The sequence below is a fragment of the Callithrix jacchus genome, chromosome 7, assembly GCF_049354715.1.
Source record: "Callithrix jacchus isolate 240 chromosome 7, calJac240_pri, whole genome shotgun sequence".
Taxonomy (NCBI): Eukaryota; Metazoa; Chordata; class Mammalia; order Primates; family Cebidae; genus Callithrix; species Callithrix jacchus.
The window spans coordinates 157,560,676-157,587,593 of NC_133508.1; the positions used below are offsets into that span (position 1 = coordinate 157,560,676).

Here is a 26,918-nt window from a genome sequence, read left to right on the forward strand (position 1 = left end):
AAACCGTGGAGTGGGTTGGTTCCCTTGTGGACCGGCACAAGGAGACGCTGAAGCCCAAGACTCAGTGATGTAAGGATGACGGAGATGCCCACATGGGAGGATGTTATCAAGCTCCATCCTCCTGGCTTCACACAGAAGGTGACAGGAGCACACGCCCAGGTCCTGCTGCTCCTTTCACACAATGGCCAAATTGTCTTCCTCGTGTCATCAAAACCTGCGCAGTCACTGACCCAACCAGAAGCTTTCTGTCCTAACCATACACCGGAGGACACACAATGTGATTTGCTGTTTCCAAATCTCGGTGGCTGATTCTGATCAATTTGGGGTCTCTTTTTACTTGAGGGTCTCTTTTGATTAGTATAGCTTCATTTCTCCTCTTAAATGAGAAAGGATTTCTTTTCTTTTAAATCTCCCATTTCTTCACACAGTTCAATAAAAAGAGCAATAAATGCTTTAATGCTTAACCTGGAGGCAGGTGTGGTTTCTCTTAATACATACTTTCCCTTAATACATTCTTTGGCTTTTATTTCTGGGTATCACCATCTTTAACTTAGGGGAGAAGCATGAAAACAGGGTTTGGGGCTGGGGAGAATAGGTGGAGGGTCAGGAAGGGTGGTTGAAGGCTCAATAAACTCTACCTTGTTTCAGGCATGTACAGCATGAGCTATATGTGACATATGTTACCGCCTTTCAAAATGGCCCTGAGCAGGAAGAGCAAACAAAAAATGCATCCAGCCTCCACCAGCTTCAGTGCCAGTTTCCTTGGAAGTTTCTGGAGCACGCCTGGCTACATGTGCGATGGTCATCTGGGTCATTCATAATCTTGCATTCCACCCTTTCAAATCACCCAATGAAGCCACACCGTGGGTTCCTGGGCAAGTAAAGGCAACGGGTGTCAACTTCTTCAAAATATACCTCCTATTTAGCTCAAAAAGTAGACGGGTCCTATCCCACATCCCCAGATCGAACTGCCTCTTCTTTCTTTATGCTTCTCTCCTTTGAATCACATCCTTTATGCCTTTATTCTTCCATCTCTAACTTCTTTCCTTCCCTCCATCTCCCTTTTAATCACCGTCCTTCTCATTCTACCCAATGTCCCCAAGAAGTAGAAGCAAATGAGGACAAGTCTGGGGACTTCAATGACATTAACCAACCAAAGAAGCAACAGTTTAAAAAAACATCCACTCTCAGGGGCATCAGGAACAGAGCTGAACTGTCCTCACTCTCAGGTTGCTGTGGGGTCGGAGTGTGCAGAGGCAAAGCTGTCTTCCTCTTCGCCAGGGTGTGGCAGCAATGATGAGAGTCGCACTCAACATCAAGATGACTTCTTTCCTACAAGGGAAATTTACAGATCATTTATCAGTTGAAATTGATTACCACAAAGGATACAGTTTCAGTGTTCATCCTGACAGGAAAAGAGAAAAGCACTCTGGCCCCGATGAACAGGTTTCCATCACCTTCAAAACCCCAAGGGACAGATGGCCAGCACCAGCATCAGGGTGAAGTGACCCCAGGGAGCAGGGTTAAGGTGAAAAATGAAACACCATCCTTCCCCGGCCGCTACACAAAATGCAAGCGCCGGCATCTGTCCAGCTCTTGAAAGGTATTTACACCATCCATGTGTTAATGCCAAATAGCATGGGAGGGAAAGGAGGCTGGTGGAATCTGGGACAAGAGCCCTTCCTCCTTGTTTTTCAGCCACACCTGTGAACCACAAGGGCAATTTTCACAGGGAAGGAAAGAGAAAGGCCACATCTCCATCAGGAAGCGAGGAGTGACCGAAGAAAGAGACGTGGTTATTGGATAGCCAGCATTTGCAACTGAACAAGCATGGAGGCCTCATTGTGTTGTCACCAACAAATGTGCCATCCCTTCTTACACCTGCGGGTGCCAGGCAGGCAGAGCTTCTGCACCAAACCCCGCTGCATCTCACGCGGGGCACCACACGGGGGCAGCAAAGCCTCGGAGAGAAGAACAAGGAACCCTGACCCAGCGAGGGTTTTGGGGGGGTCCCTTTTCTCCACCTGGGTGGCTCTGAAGTACCTGGAAAAAGAATGAACGGAAGCACGACGAGTGCTGAGCCTCCGGCTTAAGGGCTAGGTGCATATGAGCACCGAGAATGGAGCTGAGCGAAAGTCACTGGGAAAAGCCACAGGAGCCCGCGGGGCTTGAACGAAGCTTTGGATTCTTGGGTCCAGGGAGGGGGCACAGCCAGACAGTGATATGGAGGAGGACGAGGGGTATAAGCAGCCCCCCGCCACGCGCTGGGAAGCGTGTACAGAGGGAAGACGAGGGGGCTCGCGTGCCAGACTCAGCCACAGGCCCCACAGGCAGGCTCCAAGCTTCTGGGTAGGGTGTGGAGCCTCTAACAGTGCGGAGAACCGGCAGCAAAGTGGTAGGAGGCCAATTCTTACGTGAAATCTTTGCTTTCTAAAGACTAATGACTAACTCTAAATCTGGAAAAGCAGTGTGAAGACCAGCTCCAAGAGGGAAGCGTGGGCTAGCCTTCACACTGTATATGCAGGATTTTATTTCTTGAGACGTGGGCAGTGAGATGTCGGCAGCAAATCGGTTCATTCTTGATAAGTCCCAGATATACGTTACGATATCATAGTCTCAAATTTTCTGTATTTTTACACAGGTTATGATTTGTTTACAGTAAATTAAATTTGCTGGGGGAAAATATGCAAACTAACAAAACACATTCACAGGCTGCCCCAGGCTTAAGGTCTCCGGTTTTCCACGTCTGCTCCCAGTCTAGTGGTTCAATGGGGGAGATGAAATACGAGACACGTCAGGCGCTGCGCGCAGTAGGTGTGCAGAGTGCCATAAGAGAGGACAGTGCTTCCGGAGGATCCATTCCCATAGGGGATCCATGGGGTCCTTGGATTTGGGCTGGATATCAAATGATGGGTAGGATTTCAACACACAGGAATGCGAGTGAAAGTGTTCCAGGCAGAGGCAAAGACCCAGATGAGAAAACGGTCAACAATGGGACCAGACCAGAGAACAGTAGGCCAGGGGAGAGATGGAAGATAGACCTGAAGAAATGATGGACACAGACCATGATCACCCACGGTCACTTCTGGAAGCACCCTGCCTGCTCCCTTCTTTGCCCTCAGGATGCAAGTCTGTGCCCGCCCCCCCTTAAAAACCACTTGACAATCATTTGCTTCTCATATCAAATACCTCATCTTCTCTCAAAAATTGGACTCTAAGGGTGAAGAACGTCTCCTCTAGCAATGAATATTGATGGTGGTGCTAAAAGCTGGGACGTCATTCACTATGCAATGGGAATTGTTCAGCCGTCCCTGGAAGATCACATTGGCTGGATTTTGTCAGATGGACTGAGAGAGATGAGGAGGATACTTCAAGAATCTAGGTAAGAAATGAAGGCCTGATTTCTGTGTTGGTAACAAAATGGAATACAGGGACAACTGAGGCAGGCCTGAGGCAGAATGGCCTCTAGTTTAGACAGGACTGGGTGTGGGCACGGAACTCCCAAGCACCCACTGTCTCAAGCCAGAAACCCGGATGGCAGCCCCACACTCCTCCCACCATCATTCGGAGCTGCCAACTTTACTCCAAAGCACCTCTCGAATGTGTCCTCTTCCTCCCTGGTGACCTCCTTCCTTCCTTCACCCGCCACAGGCCTCCCTGTCTTGGAGGGTCCCCCATGAAGCCCATCTGCAGCAGTGTCACCAGGGTTGTCCCGCCAAACTCCTCTCACCTCGTCACTCTCATCCTTCAAACCAACCGCTGGGTGGAGCCCCAGGACTGTCAGGATGAGCCTGGGACCTTCACAGAACACACAGGGCCTCTGAAGCCCTGGGCCCTGCCTGGCTCTCCAGACCAACTCTCACCAATCCCTGCCCTGTCCCCAGATGCTTCCACTTTGTGCCTCAGCGACTTTCCAAAACTAAGGACTTCTGCCTGCAGCATGCTTCTACATGCCCCCAGGCTGGGGCACAGCGTTCCTTCCGCTTAGAGGCGCCCAGTTCCTCTGCCAGCACCTCCTTCCCGGCTCCTTATTCACCATCTGAAGCCGCTCATTTTACAGCCTCAGCGCCTTGTGCATATCTAGTTGCACTGCCATTAATATTTCATTTATAGTTCACGTTCCCCACCCCTACACTGCCACCTCCTGAGGACAGTAGCTCACCATGTCATCTCTCTGTTCTCAGTGCCTGATGCAAAATAGACAGACACAAGGGCTGATGGATGGATGGATGGATGGATGGATGGTGGCATGGATGGATGGATGGATGGATGGTGGCATGGATGGATGGATGGATGGACGGATGGATAAAACACAGGCAAACTCAACTGCTGTGATCGAGAGAGGGGGAAATGGGGAGTCAGGGAGCAGAATACTTTGAATGACAAAGCAGGAAAGAATTCACAGATGACTTTTCAAGGTGTCGATGAACCTGAAGAAGCTGGATTATCATGATGAAAACCGGGAAAAAGAGAAGCCACATGGTGGGTCTGGGGCTGAGAATGAACTCATTTGTGTAATATGGAGAGTGAATGTGACTGTGAGAGGCCATGAGCAGGGAAAGGGGAAGGCTGGTGAAGGCGAAGCTCAGCTGCCAAGGTTACAAAGGGACTGGGAATTAGATCCCAAACCTGAAATCCTGCAGTGCCCAGAGCATTTTCACACTACAAGAAGAAAAGGAAAATCTGCTTTTGAAAACTGAATTCAGAAGGGAGTCTCCCACTCTTAGGTGACTCAGGTGAAGAACTCTCAACCTCTCTGGCTGCATGTGCCTCTTAAGACATCAGGCAGCTCTGGTGGAAACTTGGGTGAAGTTCTTTATTGTCATGGCCGGAGATCCCACCCAAAAGTAAAGAGCAGGGAATGGAGTTGGTGTTCTGAGTCACTAAAGAAGGTTGTGATGAGGAAGCGGAGGGGAAAGGCCAGACGAGCAGAAGGAAGTGGTTTGGCCACTCTCTTCTCAAAGGCAGGGGGCACTGAGGTCAGTTGCAGACTCCAAAAATGTCAGGAATCTGTTCTGGAAACCTGAAGCTCCCTATTGAACGTGCAATCTTTCCTCAAGAAATGGAAGAACCAGCACTAGTGAAGTCAGCTCTTCTTCCTAAACAGCTGCTGGCGACAGAGGGGTGGGTGTGGGGTGGGCTGGGGGACTATCATCATCCTAGCCTGAATCCTGGCCACTGAGGCAGGAACATCCTGCTCATGAGCCCAGCACTAACTCTTGCGCACCATGTAGAATCTGTCAGATCCCTGGGGTACCTCTGAGCAGGGCAGCTCCATGGGCATGCGGCTGGTGCGGTCACGCAGGGCCTGTGCGTGGCTTAAAGGGCTGCCACAGGACCCCATATTTCATTTGCCACTGATTCAATTTCTGTAAAATATACAGCCAGTCCCCATTATGCGAAATTCTCTCAGCAGCAGGCAAAACAGCTATGGCCGGAGTTCAATCGTGGGGACATGACAAAGGCTCCCTGCTCCTCAATGACAGATTGATGTTTTTGTGGAGTTTAGAATTTTGAGCTAAAAAAGGCTTCATTAGGCATGGTGGGGCATGCCTGCAGTCCCAGCTACTCAGGAGGCTAAGCGGGGAGGATCACTTGAGCCCAGGAGTTCAAGGCCAGCCAAGACCTCATCTTTAATTTTTTTTGGAGGAAGACAGAGTCTCGCTCTGTTGCAAAGCTGGAGTGTAGTGGTGTGATCTTGATTCACTGCAACCTCCACCTCCCAGGTTCAGGTGATTCTCCTGCCTCAGCTTCCCGAGTAGCTGGGATTACAGGCACGCGCCACCACACCCAGCTAATTTTTGTATTTTTTAGTAGCGACAGGGTTTCACCATGTTGATCAGGCTGGTTTCGAACTTCTGACCTTAGGTGATCCACCCACCTCGACGTCCCAAAGTGCTGGGATTACAGGTGTGAGCCACCAGGCCTGGTCTAATTTTTTTTTTTAATTAAAACTTAAAGAAGGTGTTAGAGACATTTACTCCAGCTGTTAGCTGTGGACCTCTTTCCTTCTTCCATTTACCAGTGAGAAAACTGAGGCCTGGGAAGCGAAGTGACTTTCCAGTACTCACTGAAACCATCAGTACCAGAACAGAACTAGAACCCAGGTCTCTCCACTCTGCTACTTTAAAACAAGCTGGAATCCCTATGGTAAAGAAAAGAGAAGAGTTTGTGGCAAGGGTCCTGGCTGCAGAAGACACACAGATTTCAGAGCAGAAGCACAGCTCAGCCAGGGGAATTATAGCTTCTGCACAGCTCCCACCACCAGCTGCTCACAACCAGCCACGCCGAGACTCCACCATGACGGCTTCTGTCTGCAACGTGTCCCATCCCCTTGGCAACCTTTCCTCGGCTGACTCCTCCTCATGCTCACTGCGCCATTCCTAGGAGGTCTCCAGCCTTCCAAGGATCCGTGAAGGGTCCATCCACTAGACACCACTTCCAGTACAGTGTGGGTGCCATTAACCTGATGGGACAGAGGGAGGGAGGGAGGCAGGGAGGGACAGAGGGAGGAAAGAAGAAAGAAAGGGAAAGAGGGAGGGATAGAAGGAGGGATAGAGGAAGGGAGGGGGAAGGAAGGGAGGGAGGGAGGGAGGAAAGGAAAGAAGAAAGAAAGAGAAGGAGGGAGGGAAAGAGGGAGGGATAGAGGGAGGGAGGTGGGGAAGGAAGGAAGGAAGTTTCTCAAAAGAAAGAGACCCTGGACCAGAATAAATGCGATCTTAGGAAATGATCTGGAAGCTGTTCAGGTGTGAGCGCCTCCCAAGGAGGACAGATTTAGGCTGTATCTCAGCGGCAGTGGTGACCTAGTATTCGCTAACCCTAAGCTGAGAAGGCAGGTGAAGCCACAGAGCAAGGAGGCTGTCCTACCAACATACATAGTTTAAAAAAACACACAAACAAAAAAAAAAAAAAACAAAGCTCGAATGAGACATTTGAAAAGACAGTAGAAGGCAGGTCTAGCCACCAGCCAACTGCCTAAGTCATCTGCCTGGATGAAACAGCCCATCCCCCGCCTCAGCATCAGCCTGTGGGATGAGAGTTCTGTGTGAATGGAGACAGGCAGGTGCTCATGGTATAGGAATAAAAGTAGCTGGGGTGAGGACAAAGGAAACGGGGAGAGGAGGGCAGAAAGAAGCAAGTATTCTTTCATTTTAGAAGCAGAATATTTCTGGAAATGGGAGTGTAGGGTGCAAATCTTGGGTTCTCATTTCAATTTTGCCATCAAAGTTAAGCAAAACTCTTCACCATGCTGGGTCTGTTTCCATTCCTGAAAATTGAAGGTTACGGCTCATTTCTGAGGCATGTGGCCAGTGGCATGGGGCTGTAACACTGTGAGATGATTTGCAACCTCTGGCACCTGCACACTTCTGCAGCTAAGCTTCATGATAACACAATCTCCATGTGCTTATTTGTTTGCAATGAAGCCAAAGCCATCTGGGGAAGTGGATTCCCAGCCCTTCCCTGGCTCCAGTGGCACCTGGCACCTCACTGGGAAAGAGGCATCGTACCTCTCACAGGGTTGTGAAGGATGAGAGGTGGGGCCAAGTAGGAACCGATTCCCCCCCTCCCTGACATCTGATGACCACGGAACAGCAGAACTTAGAGCTGACTTAAATACAGACCTTTGTCTTTGCATTAAGCTATGGATGTTTCCCAAGTAGGTTTTAAAACTCTAAGACAATTACTAGACATTAAAGTGGGCAGAGCCAATAGAGACAGTGCTTACTGAAGAGGAAACAGAAACCCAGAAAGGTCAGTGCCTTCCTCAAGACCACTGCCGGCTAATGCCAAAGCTCCGCCCTGCACACTCCCCACACAGTGCACGCTCCAAGGGAAAGCAGAATGGGTTCCTTCTTTCTTCCTGCTCTGAGGAAAGGGAGGCCATGCCTTCTCACTCCCTCATCACCCTGCCCCAGGAGCTAGAAACCCCAGAGGACACAGTCCACATGCACAGCAACTGCCTCTCCTCCTTCCAGGCTCCCAGGGGCTATGATACAGGACTTTAGGACGCCCCCCAGCAGCCCCTTCTCTGCAGCACTGGGCACAACCATCCAGTAACCACCGTGCCTCCTAACATCCACACAAGCCCCTGAATCTTACAAGAGCCTTCATGTTTGTCATATTGCTTGATTTCCCACACCTCATACCTGCATCTTTCCACTGCACAGATGAGGCCAAGATCAACAAGACCTATAGCACTTGGTCTAGGCTGCAGCCCACTGAACAGTGGCTGTGTCAGTCCAGTGACTCTCAGGCTGTGAGTCGTGTGTCTCTGCTTTGTACTAAATCTATCAACTGCAACCCAGAGAGCAGCAGAACTACTTCACTGAAACCTTGAGATGATACTCGCTTCACACATTCGCTAATGCTACGCTTGACAAGAGAAATGTGTAGCCAGATCGTTTTCCAGCCCCTTGACAAAGTGAGCTAGCTTTTCCAAGGTCACACATTCTCTCTTCCCTTGCCCAGCAAAGGCAGCTGAAGTAAACATTGCTTGATTGGCAGCAGTGGTGGGGACCCTGGCTTACACTTGCAAAGCCCTTGGCAGAGAAGCTGCTTCACGCTGAGCCTTTGCTGATGCGCCATCTTGCTCTAGCATAACGTATCTAAATCCTTGACATGAAGTTCCACCTGTCTGCCTCTCATGCCCTGAAGCTTCTAGTGCCAATCCCTCAAGTCATACTTAAAGTTAGCAAAATGATTCACTACAAGCATGTTGGGCAGGCAGGGAAACAAAATCAGCCTTCACTTCATTTTTGAAATAGTGCTGAATGTGGAAGCATCTGTACCTCTCTCATATCTGTCTCCCTAGCACTGAGTGCTGTGCCAGGCACGTGCCTCCTCAGCTGATGGGTGAACTTCTCAGCGACTCTGCTTTTTTTTTTTTTTTTTTTTTTTGAGACAGAGTTTCACTCTTGTTACCCAGGCTGGAGTGCAATGGCGCGATCTCGGCTCACCGCAACCTCCGCCTCCTGGATTCAGGCAATTCTCCTGCCTCAGCCTCCGGAGTAGCTGGGCACCCGCCACCATGCCCAGCTAATTTTTTGTATTTTGAGTAGAGACAGGGTTTCACCATGTTGACCAGGATGGTCTTGATCTCTCGACCTTGTGATCCACCCGCCTCGGCCTCCCAAAGTGCTGGGATTACAGGCTTGAGCCACCGCGCCCGGCCGACTCTGCTCTTAATGAGACAGCCTTGAGGCCTGGAGTAGGCCAGCCAAACACAGATGGTACCAGAACACCCAGGCAGAACCACTCCCTACTTCGGTTATTGTAGGTCCAGAAAGGCATCTCAGCAGAGTATCTTCAGTGAATAAAAAGACTGCATGGAACTGCTTCCAATGAAGCCCTGGTCTCCAGGAACTGGAGTCTGTCAACCTTTTTACTAAGGTCAGACATCCTTCAAATACACGTGTGGGAATGCCAACTTGAACACGGCACGTACACTGACATCTTTTTCAATCTTCTGAAACAGGGCAATTTGGTATATGAGACACCTTTCTGCCCACCTCATTGGCTTCCTTCCAAACTGAGTGTTCCTGACTGCTGGAATGAGGCAGGGTGCTGGCTGGATGCAGAGAACATTGAGAACAGTGGCCTGGATCTCACAGGAACCGCTGGAAATTGAAACCCATTGGAATGTGCTTTGGGTTAGTGAGATGACCTTGACACCAGAGTCTGGCAGCAGAAAACTGCAATCTACAGGACACTTGAGGTTGTGACAGGGAGACAGAGAGTACTTGGTGAGGTGGGGGTGAGACTGTGCAAGACAAGTAATTCCCCTCAGTTACTTATTTTTTTTATAATTTTTAGCTTAAGATTTTCTATTTCTTTATTTCCTCTTGTGACAGTCGGGAGCTTAGAGGCAACACCTGCCGAAACATCGAGTTTTCAATTTCTAGGACTTTAAGAAGCACAGCTTACTTTGGAAACTTATAGCCAGAAAAATTAGAATTTAATTTAAACACTAGAAAATAATAAGAATTGAAAAATGTTAGGCAACACTATAATTTAACAACAGGTGTGCTATATTTTTTGAAACACAATTGTCTCTCTTCAGTTTCCCATTTGTATTAAAAGAATATCATGCTAGGACTGGTGTGCTTTATTGTACTTCACTTAATTATTTGCACACAGTGCAGCAAGAATAATTATTCAACATACGCAAGTCTATAAACGTAATTCACCACATAAACAGAACCAAAGACAAAACCACATGATTATCTCAATTGATGCAGAGAAGGCCTTTGACAAAATTCAACAGCCCTTTAGGCTAAAAACCCTCAATAAACTCGGTATTGATGGAACATATCTCAAAATAATAAAAGCTATTTATGACAAACCTACAGCCAATATCATACTGAATGGGCAAAAACTGGAAGCATTCCCTTTGAAATCTGGCACTAGACAAGGATGTCCTCTCTCACCACTCCTATTCAATATAGTACTGGATGTTCTAGCCAGAGCAATCAGGCAAGAAAAAGAAATAAAGGGTATTCAAATAGGAAAGGAGGAAGTCAAATTGTCTCTATTTGCAGACGACATGATAGTATATCTAGAAGACCCCATTGTCTCAGCTCAAAAACTCCTGAAACTGATAAACAACTTCAGCAAAGTCTCAGGATATAAAATCAATGTGCAAAAATCACAAGCATTCCTATACACCAATAACAGACTTAAAGAGAGCCAAATCAAGAACGAACTGCCATTCACAATTGCTACAAAGAGAATAAAATACCTTGGAATACAACTCACAAGGAATGTAAGGGACCTCTTCAAGGAGAACTACAAACCACTGCTCAACGAAATAAGAGAGGACAAACAAACAGATGGAGAAACATTCCATGTTCATGGTTAGGAAGGATCAATATTGTGAAAATGGCCATACTGCCCAAAGTAATTTACAGAATCAACGCTATCCCCATCAAGCCACCAATGACCTTCTTCACAGAACTGGAAAAAGCCACCTTAAACTTCATATGGAACCAAAAGGGAGCCCGCATAGCCAAGTCAATTCTAAGCAAAAAGAACACAGTAGGAGGCATCACACTACCAGACTTCAAACTATACTACAAGTCTACAGTAATCAAAACAGCATGGTACTGCTACCAAAACAGAGATATAGACCAATGGAACAGAACAGAGGCATCGGAGCCAACACAACATATCTACAACCATACAATCTTTGATAAACCTGACAAAAACAAGCAAGGGGGAAAGGACTCCCTGTTTAATAAATGGTGTTGGGAAAACTGGCTAGCCATGTGCAGAAAGCAGAAACTGGACCCCTTCCTGACACCTTACACTAAAATTAACTCCAGATGGATTAAGGACTTAAACATAAGACCCAACAGCATAAAAACCCTAGAAGGAAATCTAGGCAAAACCATTCAGGCCATAGGAGTAGGCAAGGACTTCATAAAACACCAAAAGCATTGGCGGCAAAAGCCAAAATAGACAAATGGGACCTAATCAAACTCCACAGCTTCTGCACGGCAAAAGTCATTAGAGTGAATCAGCAACCAACACAATGGGAAAAAATTTTTGCAGTTTACCCATCTGACAAAGGGCTGATATCCAGAATTTACAAAGAACTCAAACAGATTTACAAGGAAAAAACAAACAAGTCCATTCAAAAGTGGGCAAAGGACATGAACAGACACTTTACAAAAGAAGACATACATGAGGCCAACAAACATATGAAAAAATGCTCATCATCACTGGTCATCAGAGAAATGCAAATCAAAACTACATTGAGATAGCCAGGTTTAATGGTCTTCTTTTATGTCTGTGGACTAGACTACCTAAGGCCACAAAATTAGAAGTTAGAGTATCTTACTAAATAGTTCAAGATGTGACCATCTTCATTAAACCAGTATTAAGGTTTCACTTCTTAAAAAATTACACAAGCAATGATTATTCTGTTTGGGCTGAGTTACAGTTTTGTAACCTCTATGCCAAATTTTGACATCTTATAGTATTTGGCAAAAATAAATATGAAATTGCCTGATCAAAAATGCATGCTGGCAACTCTTAAGACATTTTTAATTTTACTCTGCCAGTAAATTTTCAAGATCGATCACGTGAACTGAAAGGTCCCACAGCTTTTACTTTTCCCTTAAAAATATTTTATTTAAGTGCTTATTTTTCTTAGGTCAATTAATTAGAGCTCTTTTTAAATGGATGTCACACACATAACACATACATAACCACACAGACAACCGAAAGTAGACAGAGTAGTTACAATATTTTTTTTTTTTTTTTTTTGGCTAATTTCCCGATTGGATTATTGTCCTTTGGGTGAGGTGTTTAAGAACAGGGCGAGGAAAACAGTTTCCAGGGCCTAACAAACATGCATAACTGGAAAACAAAGACAGGTTTTCAGAGGAACTTATTCCCCTTTAATTCCAGGAGTTCCATAAGGAAAGTAATTTTTTTTCCCAAACGGCAATTTGTGGTACCTTTTGTGTTTTCCCAAGGAGTCTCAGGCCACCAGAAGTCGTTTTAGGGTTTTTCATCCATGCACCATGAGTGGCAAGACAGGGTATAGGAAAGTAATTCTGTTAACTGAGGAAAAACCTTTTCCAGGAAAACAAGATATATGAAGAGGAAAATGTGAAGGACTTTTGAATATACTCATAGCTTAAATATGCATTTTCATTAATCTGAGCACTCTTTTTGATTGGATTATGTGCAGGAACTTCCCGCCATAATGAGAGGAATTTTTAGAGAAAGATCCCAGATGCTGTTTGATGTGTGACAAATCAGACATGGAGAAAGAGACATGAATGTGAGCGATGCCTTCAGCCTCAGCCACTTCCCAAAGAGAGAGAATAGCACAGGTGGTTTTTGAATGAGTAAGAGATGGAGACGGAGAAGGAGCAGGGTTTGGGGCTGAAGGCTTGGGGAAAGGAGGGGGCACCAGGGCAGAGGGTTCAGACAAGCAAGGAGTGGATGCAGGGGGATGAGAATACAGAGAGGGGCTTATCTGCAGGGTAAAAGGGGGTTTCATAGGAAGGAGAGACCAGGGCAGGGTTTTTAATCAAGAAGAAAGATTTCATGAGTGTTGTGAGCTTGACACAGGGAGAGTTGGGATGTAAGTAGAAGTAGAAGGGAACCTTTTGCCATTTGCCTTTTTTTTTTTTTTTTTGAGACGGAGTTTCCCTCTTGTTACCCAGGCTGGAGTGTAATGGCGCGATCTCGGCTCACTGCAACCTCCGCCTCCTGGGTTCAGGCAATTCTGCCTCAGCCTCCTGAGTAGCTGAGATTACAGGCACGCACCACCATGCCCAGCTAATTTTTTGTATCTTTAGTAGAGACGGTGTTTCACCATGTTGACCAGGATGGTCTCAATCTGTTGACCTCGTGATCCACCCGCCTCGGCGTCCCAAAGTGCTGGGATTACAGACCTGAGCCACCGCGCCCGGCCCGCCATTCTTGATTATAAAGTTGCCAAGGTTCCTGAGAATTTGAAAGTTAAAGATGCCATTTTCAGGCCATCGGCTGTCATTACCTAATTTGTACTGGGGCCAGGCCATGTTGCAATAAGAAACTAAACACGTAAGCCAAGTTTGGCACGGTTATGAAGGAGACAGCACAGTGGAGAGGGCATAGGAATGTGGGATTGTTTGGCACCTCTGTGAACTGGTGAGAAGAAGCTGAGGGTGTTTGTTTTTGTTCTAGGCATCCCCAGACAAAAGACAGAGAGACCTGCAATTCTTTTCCTAAAGAAGACGGTCAAGCTGAGAAAAAAAACTTGGCATCGCCAAGATTCCCTCTAGCTCAGTCCCGCTGGTCATGAGGACCAGGCAAACCTGACTTTCCAGTGTTCTGTGAGAAAGCCAGGGGAGGGCAGGTCTTACCAGTCAGCTGGATTAGTGTCTCATTTTGGATGTTCCAGTCGGAATTGGCAAAGGGCCTCTTAGACCGGAGCTGCACGAGGAGGAGAGTGAGATAGAGAGAGAGAGAGGATGAGGGGGGAGGAGGGAATAGAGCTAAATACCCACTGCGGGTGGTTGCAGATGGATTCCCAAGACTGAGGGTATTGACAACTCACTGGGGAGTAGCCCTGGTCAGAGCCTCACAGTCCCCTTCAGGTTACTTGTCCTCCTCACGCAAATCATTCAAAAAGTGATGGCCAGAAACCCTCAGGATCCAGGAGTTAACTCAGGATGAGGTTCCATTGCCCACTGTTTCCTGGGTGGCAAGAGAGCCTCTGCCCCCAGCCCTCATCCCAGGTTTTGACACCAAATGTGAGAGTTAAAGAAAGGAAAGAAACACAGAATGCAGTTCCACAGTCAAAGGCAGATTTATTTTAGGGAAATCAACCTGAGAAGGGCTTCTGGTCAATTTCAATCAGGAGCATTTTCTCTTACAGACTAAAAGCGTATATTGGTGGTATCAGGGTGAGGGGGCTTATCACAAGCTTGGAATGTTTCTGTGTTAAGGATAAGTTTATGGCAGGGTTGGAATGTCTTTGGGCGGAGGGGAGGTCATCCTGGGGCTGACATCTTTCTGGCCAGAGGGGAGGTTATCTCAGACTGGCACGTCTCTGGTCAGGGAGGGGTTTGGAATGTTTCTGGTCAGGGGCTTGGAATGTTTCTGGTCAGAGATGTTATTTGCTGTTTATGGTAATGCTAACCTTAGCCATCCATTAGGCTGATGCCCTTTGGAAGATTCATGTCCATAAGCCCAGCACTCTGGGAGGCTGAGGCAGGAGGATCACTTGAACCTAGGATTCTGAGCTCACTCTGGGCAACACAGGGAGACCCTGTTGCTACAAAATTTAAAATGTGTGAAAAGCCTAGCTGGGCACGATGGTGCACACCTGTGGTTCCAGACACTCCTGAGGCTGAAGTGGGAGAATCGCTCTGCCTGGGAAGTTGAGGCTCATGCCTCTGCACTCCAATACTCTGGAGGACACAAAAAGTCCCAGTCTCAAAAAATCACCATTCTAACTTGCATGAGATGATATCTCAATATGGTTTTGATTTGCATTTAAACTTTTAAGACCTATTTGTTTAACCAAAATATATGTATAGGGTGTTCACCACCCACATATCTAGAAAAGGAAAATAAAGTACAGTCATACAGGCTGCATGCCTATAACTACAATTCAGAATTTAAAAGAAGTGAACACCCAAACTTTCAAATGAGTAGTCTGTTTAAAACAAATTCATAAAGTGTATGACTCAAAGCGGTTCCTTTGATTCTTCTCAGAACAAAAGATCTTAGAGCAGATCAGAAATGACTGAACTAGCCAGTGGGTTATAATTTTTTGCACATCCTATATATCTGTATGAAATAACTGTGGAACTTTGCAGTCTGAACAGAAGAGCTATACCTATAAAATATTTCCCAATGGAAATCATACTCTCTATATATTAAACAGTGCAGCACAGAAAAACCAGATGAATGGGGAAAAAAATGTGTCTTAGAATACTTGGAATAATAGTGGATATTTTGAAGAATTGTGGTCACAAAAAGGGGCTCAGAAGGCTAAATTAGATGCCATTGTTAATGGGCTGGTAAAAAGAAAAGGGAAATTGAGCACAATCCCAGTGTTAGGCCTTAACTTTATATTCAGGTCTCAAATTGGCTGCTGCACTGGTGGGCTGATAATTTGAGGCCAAGAAGGGGTCTTTAATCTGGCAGCAAGGATGGATCACTTGTGCTGAAAGTTTGGGAAATATTAAGAAAACACATGTCTGGGGCAGTCATCTGGCTGACACAGCAGTCACAGTTGCATTGTGGGACAGGATCTCTAGATGACTATGGGCCTTGAAAATGACCTTCAACACCCTGATTTCTGTTGCAACATGTGACTTGGGAAAAATGGAAGCTTCATGGTTTAGTCTGTTTGTGCTAGTATCATAAAATATATTCAATCAGATAATTTACAAGTAACAGAAAGTTATTTCTCATGTTGCAGAGGCTGGGAAGTCCATGGTCAAGGTATCAGTATGTTCCATGTCTGGTGAGAGCCCAGTGTCTCCTTCCAAGATGGCTTCTTTTTGCTTCAGCCTTGGCAGGAGATGGACATAGTGTTTTCATGAGGCAGAAGAATGGAAGGAGCCACCTACTTCCCTCAGGTTCTTTTATAAAGCCACGAATCCCATTCATGACGGCCCTGTCTGCAGATGTTAATCTCTTTCTAAAGTTCTGAGGTCTACATACTATCGCATTGGCAATTAAATTTCAACACATGAATTTGGAGGGAACACATTCAGAACATACGATTTCACAAGATCAAGAAGAAATATGGGGCAAGGGTGATGTTAGTACAGCCTAACTCATGCGCTGCTGCAGTGAACTTTGCCCATTATTTTTACTTTGAGCCACAGAGCCATGGCCAGAGGCAAGAAGGAATGGGGAGGAAAAAAAGCCTAAAATATTTATTCTCATGACCTAAGATGTTACAGGATTTTGTGGCCCACTGGCTAATGGCTATTCTGTGCAATGAGCGCACTGACCTCCAAGAAAAGTAGTAGAAAGAGTTTTCAGATAAGAGATTCAGGAAGCATCAAAGCAATTCAAATTGGCTAATCCAGTTCTCCCACAATAGGAGAAAGGAGATACCTTTTGTTTTGGTCATATTGGATAGTTTCATTAGCTAGATGGAGACTGTCTCAATAAAGTACTAAAGGACTAAACTAATGGCAGAGATTTAAGTCTAAGAAATCTCTTACTCTGGGGTTCCCAAGAACATGATCTCAGGCAGCAGGCAGACTCATGAGAGAGCTGTCCTACCAGCCACGTGTCATAGCATGTGACCAAACCTAGCAGACTTCGCTCTCCTTGGGCCTGTCCTGCAGTCTTCATACCCTTGTCCTCCATCAGGAATCAACCTCATGAGTAGTGGAACTCAGTGCCCTTTCTAGATCTTTACTCTTTGGAAGTTCACTTCTAGATCATAGAACTCTTTGTCAGATACCACTTTTCTCAGCCGCCTTCCATTTGTGTTAAGTTCGTAACTGTGTTCTCATGATTCTCCTCATATCAGAAAAAGAAAAGAACATCTCAACTAAATTGTTGTTTGTGGTTAAGAATATGAATAAAGCCTTGAAGATAAGACTTGAAATCAAAGAAAACATAAGTAGCAGAACATCCACCCCTCCAAACAGCCGATCACAGTCTTGTAAATCAATTTTATTTCATGCTGTCCTGCTGGCTAGTAATCACGTTGCAAAATTCGCCACATTTTTTTTTTTTGTTTGTTTGTTTTTAAAGGCACTTCAATACGGGCACAATTGTCTGCCTAAGGTCATCTCTTCAACCCTGAAATCACCAGCTGAGGACTTGTGGGAAACATTACAGATTGCTTTGGGCCAAGAGTGAAACAAATCACATGAATATCTGGTATTAAAACAATGTGATATACAGACAATGACGTTAGTTTACTTTGTAAGAGAATGTAGTAGAAGCTATCTTTGAATACATCAATCTGGTGATAACTTTGCTCCCTGGCATACATGTGTATAATTTTTTAAGTTGTGTCTGGGCTCAGAGATCTAGATCCAAAACTCCAAGGGAAATTCTCAAGAATATTATCAAGGTAATACCAAAAGGCTTTTCTCCATCGCTCACAAACATGAAAAAAGGAATGCTCACAGTAAACTGAAGAGGTGCCTAGGAAATCTCAGAATAAACCTCTTAATGTCTTAAAATGTGTTACGTTTGGAATGCAATCTGATACAGGTATTCACAAGACCTGAACGGACACCTCGTCAGAGAAGATATAGAAATTGCAAGAACGCATATGAAAAGATACTAACCATCATATGTCATTACAGAATTGCAAACTAAAATAAAAATGAGATACCACAGCACACGCATTAGAATGGTGAAAACCTACAACACTAACACCAAATGCTAGCAAGAATGTGGAGCGTTAAGAGTGCTCATCTGTTGCTTGAAATGCAAAATTGTACAGACACTCCCTATGGAAATTTGGCAGTTTTTTATAAAACTAAACATATTCTTAAGGTATGATCCAGCAACCCTGCTCCACTGCATTTACATAAATAAATAGGAAACTGATGTCCACACAAATACTTACCTTTAAGTTTGATCTTTATTGCAGTTTTATTCATGATTATCAAAACTTGGAAGCAACCAAATTGTCCTTCAGTAGGTGAATGGATAAATAAACTGTGGTACATCCAGACAACGGTATTTTATTCAGTGCAAAAAAAGAGCTATCAAGCCACCAATAACATGGAGGAAACTTATGTGTATATTACTAAATACAAGAAGCCAATATCAGCAGGCTTCATGCAGTGTGATTCCAAATAAATGACATTCTGAAAAAGGCAAAACCTTCGAGACAGTAGAGATCAATTCAGGGTCAGGGTGCCCAGAGAGATGAATAGGCAGAGCACAGAGGATTTTTAGGCCAGATACTATAATGGTGGTGACATGTCATTGTACATTTGTCAAAACTCAAAGAACGTGCAAGACCAAGAGTAAACTTTAAACTGAGTGATAAAGATGTGTCAATGCAGGTCAACTCATCGCAGCAAAGGTACCATCCTAGTGCAGGGTGCTGGTAGTGGGGGGGGCTGCACATGTGTGGGCTGGGAGAATACGAGAACTCTCTGCAGTCTTCCTCAATTTCGTTGTGAAGCTAAAGCTATTATAGAAAATGAAGTCCCTTTTAAAACTTAAATGAGATAATATATATAAAGCACCTGATACACAGTAAAGAGCTCAATTAATATGTTAGAGCTCATATGTCGAGCTTTCTATGTGCAAGGAGATGTCCCATATGACCTTTTGGTCTGATCTCAACGGATTATTCTTTTTTATTTTTTGGGGGTCATTTATTTTCCTTCTAGTCCTGGGTTCAGTACATAGATGGCTTCTCTTCACCCTTTGGGTTGACGATTTTCTCCAGGTTGCTGCTTATGATATAATAAAGCTCAGCATAGAAGGCCCTCAGGTCCAGCACCACGGCCCTGAGCTCCCCATAGGCTGCCTCATCTCGCTCGTGCACCGAGGCCCAGTAATCCATCACAGGAGTCTCCTTGGAGGCCTTGGCCACAGCATCCCCACATTCTGAGAAACACTTGGAAATGGTTGTCTGAAAAGCTTCCACTTTGGTCCTGACGGCATTCACCCTCTCCAGTTCCTTCTCCTGGATTGCTACCCCAAAATCATTTCCATCTTCAATCTTGGGGATCAGGTGCTGGATCCATGTGGTCACCAGAATGCATTTCTCTTTGAGAGTCCAGACTTCTGGCTTAACCAGGGCAGGCAGGGACAGGACCCTCTCATTCCTAGGGAGAAATCCACACTTAGGGACTTCTTTCTTTTTTTGCTTATCTGTTTCCATCTCATCATCGTGGGTGGAGGATCTGGGATGGGGATGTCCAGTGTGGCCCGGAGGGAAGTCAGGTCAGCCACATTGAGGGAGTCCTCTTGCAAGAGCTGATTCAGGTATGTGATTTTCTGTGGCAAGAATCTATAGAGGAATTCCTCCGCCTCGTGGAAAAGATTCTGCCTGAAGATCTCCACCTGTTTGTGGGCCTCCCCGCTCAGGCGCACCCCACATGGCTCGGCCACGCTGCTTCAAGTCGCTAGATCTCTGGTCTCCCCTGATTATTCTTTAAAATAAATTTCTGGAGTGGACTTGCTGGGTCAAATGTATGAAAGTTTAAAATATTTTGCCAGATACTCACTAGACATTTGTTTCAGCTTACACTTCCACAAAAAACATGCTTGTTTTCCTACATCGTCACCAACACTTAGTAACTTCAGTATTCTAATATTTGCTAAACTACCTGTGACTTTCAAACGGGGTTCAATGAGGGCTAATGTTCTTTATAATGCAAAATAAATCCCCAAGGAAAGAAGGTAGCTTGCTGGAAATATGATGTCTACCTTTCTTCCACCCTTAAACACTGGAGTTTCAAGCACTCTTGGGTTGGCGTAAAGTTCCATTTTCATTCGAAGACTCTGCTGGAGAAAGGTCTACTTTCAAGCTCACTTACAGAGTTGTTGGAAGATTCAGCTCCTCTCAACTTATTGGACCGAGAGCCTCTGTTCCTCCTTGACTGTTGGCTGCTCTCAGTCCCTTGCTATGTTGTCTTCTCCAGCATGGCAGCTTGTTTCATCAAAGCCAATGAGAAAGATGAAAGCAAGATGAAAGTCACAATCCTTACTATTCTAATCATAGAAGTGACATTCCATTATTTTATTATATTATGATGGTTAAAAGCAAGTTACTAGGTTCAACCCACACACAAGAATACGAATACCAGGAGGTAGAGATTATTGGAGTCACGTTAGAGGCTGGCTACCATACCAGTACAGTCAGCCTCCAGAACGCTTGGTTGAATGGCTTCTATGTGACCTCCCCTCCAAGATAATTGGCAGAAAAAGTAATAAGTAGGAGATGGAAAGAGATTTTCCCAAAGCCTCTCTTTTTCTCTCAAACTAACGCTGGGACTGATGGTCCAGGAGTCTTATTCCTTGGAGACTATGTGGGCATTGAGGTCCACCACCCTATTGCTGTAGTCAAATTCATTGTCATGTTAGGAAATGAGCTTGGCAATGTGGTCACTGAGGGTGATGCCAGTCCCGGCATGGAAGGTGGAAAAGTGCATAATACTGTTCTAGTCAGAGGAGACAACCTGGTGCTCAGTGTAGCCCAGGATGCCCTTGAGGGTGCCCACCAATGCTGCTTCACCACCTTCTTGATGTCAGCATATTTGGCAGCTATTTCTCGATGGCAGGTCAGATCCACAACCAACACATTGGTGATGGGGACATGGAAAGCCATGCCATTGAGCTTTCTGTTCAGCTTAGGGATGACCTTGCCCTCAGGCTTGGCAGTGCCAGCAGATGAAGGAATGAAGTTCTGGAGAGCCCCATGTCCACTATGCCAGTTTCCTGAAGGAGCCATCCACAGTTCTCTGTGTGGCAGTGACGAAATGGACTATGGTCTTGAGTCCTTCCATGACACCAAACTTGTCATGGATGACCTTGGCCAGGAGTACTAAGCACTTAGTGGTACAGGTGGCATTGCTGATGATCTTGAGGCTGTTGTCATACTTCTCATGGTCCACACCCATCCCAAAAATGGGTGTGTCAGTAGAGGGTGCAGAGATGATGGCCCTTGTTGCTCCCTGCTTCAAGTGAGCCCCGGCGTTCTCCATAGTGGTGAAGACACCAGTGGATTCTGCAATGTACTCAGTGCCAGAATTATCATATTTAATTTTGGTGAGATTTGGCTCCTGAAAGATGGTGATGGAATTTCCATTGATGACAAGCTTTTTGTTCTTCGTGACAAGCCTTGACATGGAATCTGCCATGGGTCAAATCATACTGAAACATATAGGCCATGTAGTTGAGGTCAATGAAGGGGTCATTGATGGTGACAATATCCAATTTACCAGAGCTCAAAGCTGGCTTTGTAACCAGGAGCGCAAATATGGCCAAATCCATTGCTTCCAGGCTTGACCTTCACCATGGTGTCTCAGGCACATGGCTGGTGCTGCATGAGCAGATGCAGCTGACTGTCGAATGGGAGGAGCAGAAAGCTACAGCATATTATTTAACCCGTAATTATCATATTGAGAAATTCTTTGTGAACTCTGATGCCAATAGGTGGTGACTCAGGTGGGCATCACTTACATAGCATGCTGGCATTCCCTGAGCATGTGGATCATCCAGTTGTCTCAGTATCACTTATTTAAAAGACTATCATTTTCCCTCATTGAATTTACTCTTGTTAAAATCTATTTGCCATATGATTTTGACCATTAACTGACAATATGCAAGAATTCTCTCAAAAAAGGTTATAGGCCTAAATTTAAGGGGTAACTATACACTTCTTCAAAGAAAATGTAAATTAATATGTTCATGACCTTGAATTAAGAAGAAAACCAAAAAAACCTTTTTGTGCTAAAAAATAAAAGTTAAAAAGTGAGACATGATCAAAACTAAAAATGTTTGCACTTTAAAAGACATCAGTAAGAAAATGAAAAGATAAGCCCCAAAGTGAGAAAAAATATCAAATTATATATTTGACAAAGGACTTGTATGCAGAATACAAAATAAAATTACAACTAAAGAACACTAGGATAAATGACCCAATTTTAAAATCAGCAAAATTTTTAAATAGATAATTCACCAAAAATATATAGGAATCACCAATAAAGCACATGAAAAGATGGTCAGCATCATCAGTCAGCAGGGAAATTCAAATCAAACTATAATGTGACACCCCTTCTTACCCACTAGAATGCTATAAGAAAAAAAGAGGACAAGGCCAGGCCCGGTGGCTCAAGCCTGTAATCCCAGCACTTTGGGAGGCCGAGGCAAGTGGATCATCAGGTCAAGAGATCGAGACCATCCTGGTCAACATGGTGAAATGCTGTCTCTACTAAAAATACAAAAAAAAAAAAAAAATTAGCTGGGCATGGTGGTGCATGCCTGTAATCCCAGCTACTCAGGAGGCTGAGGCAGGAGAATTGCCTGAGCCCAGGAGGTGGAGGTTGCGGTGAGCCCAGATCTTGCCATTGCACTCCAGCCTGGGTAACAAGAGAGAAACTCCATCTCAAAAAAGAAAAGAAAAAGGAAGGGCAATAGCAATTGAAGGAAGTGGAAAAACAATGATGTAAAAAATTGAACTCATGCATTGCTGATGGGACGTGCACTCATACTCATGCATTGCTGTGGGACGTGCACTCATACTCATGCATTGCTGATGGGACGTGCACTCATACTCATGCATTGCTGTGGGACGTGCACGCATACTCATGCATTGCTGTGGGACGTGCACTCATACTCATGCATTGCTGATGGGATGTGCACTCATACTCATGCATTGCTGTGGGACGTGCACTCATACTCATGCATTGCTGATGGGACGTGCACTCATACTCATGCATTGCTGATGGGACGTGCACTCATACTCATGCATTGCTGATGGGACGTGCACGCATACTCATGCATTGCTGATGGGACGTGCACGCATACTCATGCATTGCTGATGGGACGTGCACTCATACTCATGCATTGCTGATGGGACGTGCACTCATACTCATGCATTGCTGTGGGACGTGCACTCATACTCATGCATTGCTGATGGGACGTGCACTCATACTCATGCATTGCTGATGGGACGTGCACTCATACTCATGCATTGCTGTGGGACGTGCACTCATACTCATGCATTGCTGTGGGACATGCACGCATACTCATGCATTGCTGATGGGACGTGCACTCATACTCATGCATTGCTGTGGTATGTGCACTCATACTCATGCATTGCTGTGGGACGTGCACTCATACTCATGCATTGCTGATGGGACGTGCACTCATACTCATGCATTGCTGATGGGACGTGCACTCATACTCATGCATTGCTGATGGGACGTGCACTCATACTCATGCATTGCTGATGGGACGTGCACGCATACTCATGCATTGCTGATGGGACGTGAACTCATACTCATGCATTGCTGATGGGACGTGCACTCATACTCATACATTGCTGTGGGACGTGCACTCATACTCATGCATTGCTGATGGGACGTGCACTCATACTCATGCATTGCTGTGGGACGTGCACTCATACTCATGCATTGCTGTGGGACGTGCACTCATACTCATGCATTGCTGTGGGACGTGCACTCATACTCATGCATTGCTGATGGGACGTGCACTCATACTCATGCATTGCTGTGGGACGTGCACTCATACTCATGCATTGCTGTGGGACGTGCACGCATACTCATGCATTGCTGTGGGACGTGCACGCATACTCATGCATTGCTGTGGGACGTGCACTCATACTCATGCATTGCTGATGGGACGTGCACTCATACTCATGCATTGCTGATGGGATGTGCACTCATACTCATGCATTGCTGATGGGACATGCAGCCACATTGGAAAACAGATTGCTAGTTTCTTAAAACATTAAAGATACATTTTCCATATGGCCTAGCATTGTCACTCCTAGCTATCTACCTTAAAGAAATAAAAACCTATGTCCTCACAACACAAGAATGTGAATATTCATAGCAGCTTTATCCGTAAGAGTCCATAAAGTAGAAACACATCAAATATCTATCAACTGATGAATGAATAAACAAATGGGAGCCAACCCTCACAATTTAATAGGGTTTGGTATCTAAAAGGAATAAAATATTTAAATGTGCTGCTACATAGATGAACCGCAAGAGTACATTAAACTGGCTTGGGTGTGGTGGCTCACACCTGTAATCCCAGCACTTTGGGAGGCTGAGGTGGGTGGGTCACTTGATGTTAGGAATTTGAGACCAGCCTGGGCAACATGGTGAAATCCCGCCTCTACTAAAAATACAAAAATTACCCAGGTGTGGTGGCAGGCACCTGTAGTCCCAGCTACTCTGGAGGCTGAGGCAGGAGAATCGCTTGAACCCGGGAGGTGGAGGTTGAAGTAAGCCAACATCGTGCCACTGCACTACAGCCTGGGTGACAGAGCAAGACTCTGTCTCAAGAAAAAAAAAGTATATTAAGCTAAGTGGAAGAACAGAAATACAAAGACCACATATTCTATGATTCCATTTATATGGTGTCCAGAAAAGGCAAATTTGTAGAGTCAGTGAGTCAATTAAAGGTTGCCGTGAGCTGGGAGTAAGAATAAAGGGTGGTGACTGATAAGCATGAGGGCTTTTTTAGGAATGACGGAAATGTTGCAAAACTGGATCGTGATGATGATCACACAAGTCCAAAATCTTACTAAAAATAATTGAACTGTACACTTAAGCAAATGTTAAGTCAATTACACCTCAGTAAACTTGTTTAAAACAAAAGAAAGTTGGTAGTGTGGTTCCCAATCACTGTTGTCCTTTGTTTCATTTCTCTCTTTTTTTAGGGCTTATACTTACTGCTTCCACTCAGACACTCCAAGAGACATGAGCTGAAATCTACCAGCCTCCAGAACTTGCAACAGCTGAGGGAATGTCTGGCCCCACCCTGAAGGCAACAGGGGGTCTGTAAGGTTCACTCCAGCATCTGATACACATGTCTCAGCAAGACCCAGAGCCTGTAGCTTCAGAGAACAAGCTGCGACATCTTGCAGCATGGGGCCAACCTTTCCTAGCCAAGTGGGCTTGAAGTATTGGTAGCGAGGTCCAAAGTAGAAGATGAATGTCTACAACATGGGAGGAGGGCAAGACACTGAGTATTACTTCCAGCAACTGCGGAAAGCATCCTTTCCAAGTGCTTACAGCATTTTCACCAGCATTGACCATATGCTGGACCATAAAACAAGTCTTAATAAATATCCAAGAATCAAAATCATACAGAGTACTTGTTCTGGCCACAGTAGTATTTAATTAGAAATCCGTAACAATAAGATCGCTAGAAAATCCCCAATTTTAGAAAACAAGCAACACACCTCTGAACAACACCTGTGTCAGAAAAGAAATCACAAGAAAACAATTTAAATACCATTAACTGAATGATGATAATCCAATACATGAAAATGTTGGATACGGCTAACATAGTGCTTAAAGAGAAATTTACTTTATTTACTTTAATATATATATTTTATTTTAGAGTTGAGGTCTCGCTGTGTTGCCCAGCCTGGAGGGCAGTAGCCATTCACAGGGGATCCCACTACTGATCAGCACGGGATTTTTGACCTGCTCCATTTCTGACCTGGGCCAGGTCACCCCTCTTTAGGCAACCTGGTGGTCCCCCGCTCCCAGGAGGTCACCATATTGATGCCAAACCTAGTGCGGATACCCGATCAGCATAGCACACTACAGCCCAGAACTCCTGGACTCAAGCGATCCTCCAGCCTCAGCCTCCCCAGTAGCTGGGACCATAGACACACACCGCGCCTGGCAAATGTACAACTTTAAATGCCTATAGTGGAAATAGGAAAAGAGTAAAGAAAAACAATTTTTGATGCTTTTAATATTAGAATCCTGAAGAATGGGGCTGTGCCCAGTGGCTCATACCTGTAATCCTAGCACTTTGGGAGGCTGAAGTGGGCAGATCATGAGGTCAGGAGTTCAAGACCATCCTGGCAATATAGTGAAACCCCTTCTTTACTAAAAATACAAAAGTTAGCTGGGCGTGGTGGCACATGCCTGTAATCTCAGCTACTTGGAGGCTGAGGCAGGAGAACTGCTTGAACCTGGGAGGCAGAGGTTGCAGTGAGCCAAGGTGGTGCCACTGCATTCCAGCCTGGGTGAGAGAGCAAGACTCCATCTTGGAAAAAAAGAAACAGACATGAAATAGAAAAATAAATAATAGAGACAATCAATGGTCAATTCTTCTGTTCTCCCTACACAAAACTTCTTTTCAAAATCATTTTATATTTAAACATATATCCAGAACCACAGAGATCTTAGAAGAAAAATTTAGGGAAATAGAGAAATAAAATGAGAATTCTGTGGGAATAAAAATCAGAAAGTAGTTGCCTATGAGGTAGGTTGGGGGAAGGACAGGGAATTAACAGGAAACAGGCAGAAAGTCACTTTCTGGAGTGAAGGGAATGGTCTAGATCTTTCTTTGGGTGGTACTTACATGGGCATATATAACTGTCAAGGTTCATTGACGTGAACACTTAAGACTAGGCTTTTTAAGGCATGTACGTTTTATTTCAATGTTTTCTAATTAGAGAAAAGTGTCTTGGAGAGCTGATGGTGGAGATAGTTGGGCAGTTTTTGGGCATAGGCTTCAGAAGCATTCACAGCATCTTCGGGTCAGGAATTTGCTGAGGATGGCTTTGCAGGCAAAAATATGGGCTAAGTTCAAACATCTCATAAGAGTCACTGGGGCAAACCACCGCAAATCCCCACCCTTCTAACACAGGCCATGTGATTCAGTGCTTATCACCAGAAAGCTTTCCTGCAATGGTGGTGGTCTTCATCCAGGGACCCAAAGCTCTCCAGGGGAAAATGGCAACTGAG

General features: G+C 45.2%; 1 protein-coding gene and 2 pseudogenes across 1 annotated transcript in view; 1 reads left to right on the forward strand and 2 right to left on the reverse strand.

Moving 5' to 3' along the window:
- Nucleotides 1-26,918, forward strand: part of LOC100389654 (3 beta-hydroxysteroid dehydrogenase/Delta 5-->4-isomerase type 1) — a 78,105-nt gene that overhangs the window by 6,186 nt on the left and 45,001 nt on the right. The gene's annotated exons all lie outside the window — the stretch shown is intronic.
- LOC118143113 (proteasome activator complex subunit 2 pseudogene) lies at nucleotides 13,541-19,569 on the reverse strand (annotated as a pseudogene).
- LOC100387123 (glyceraldehyde-3-phosphate dehydrogenase pseudogene) lies at nucleotides 19,552-21,881 on the reverse strand (annotated as a pseudogene).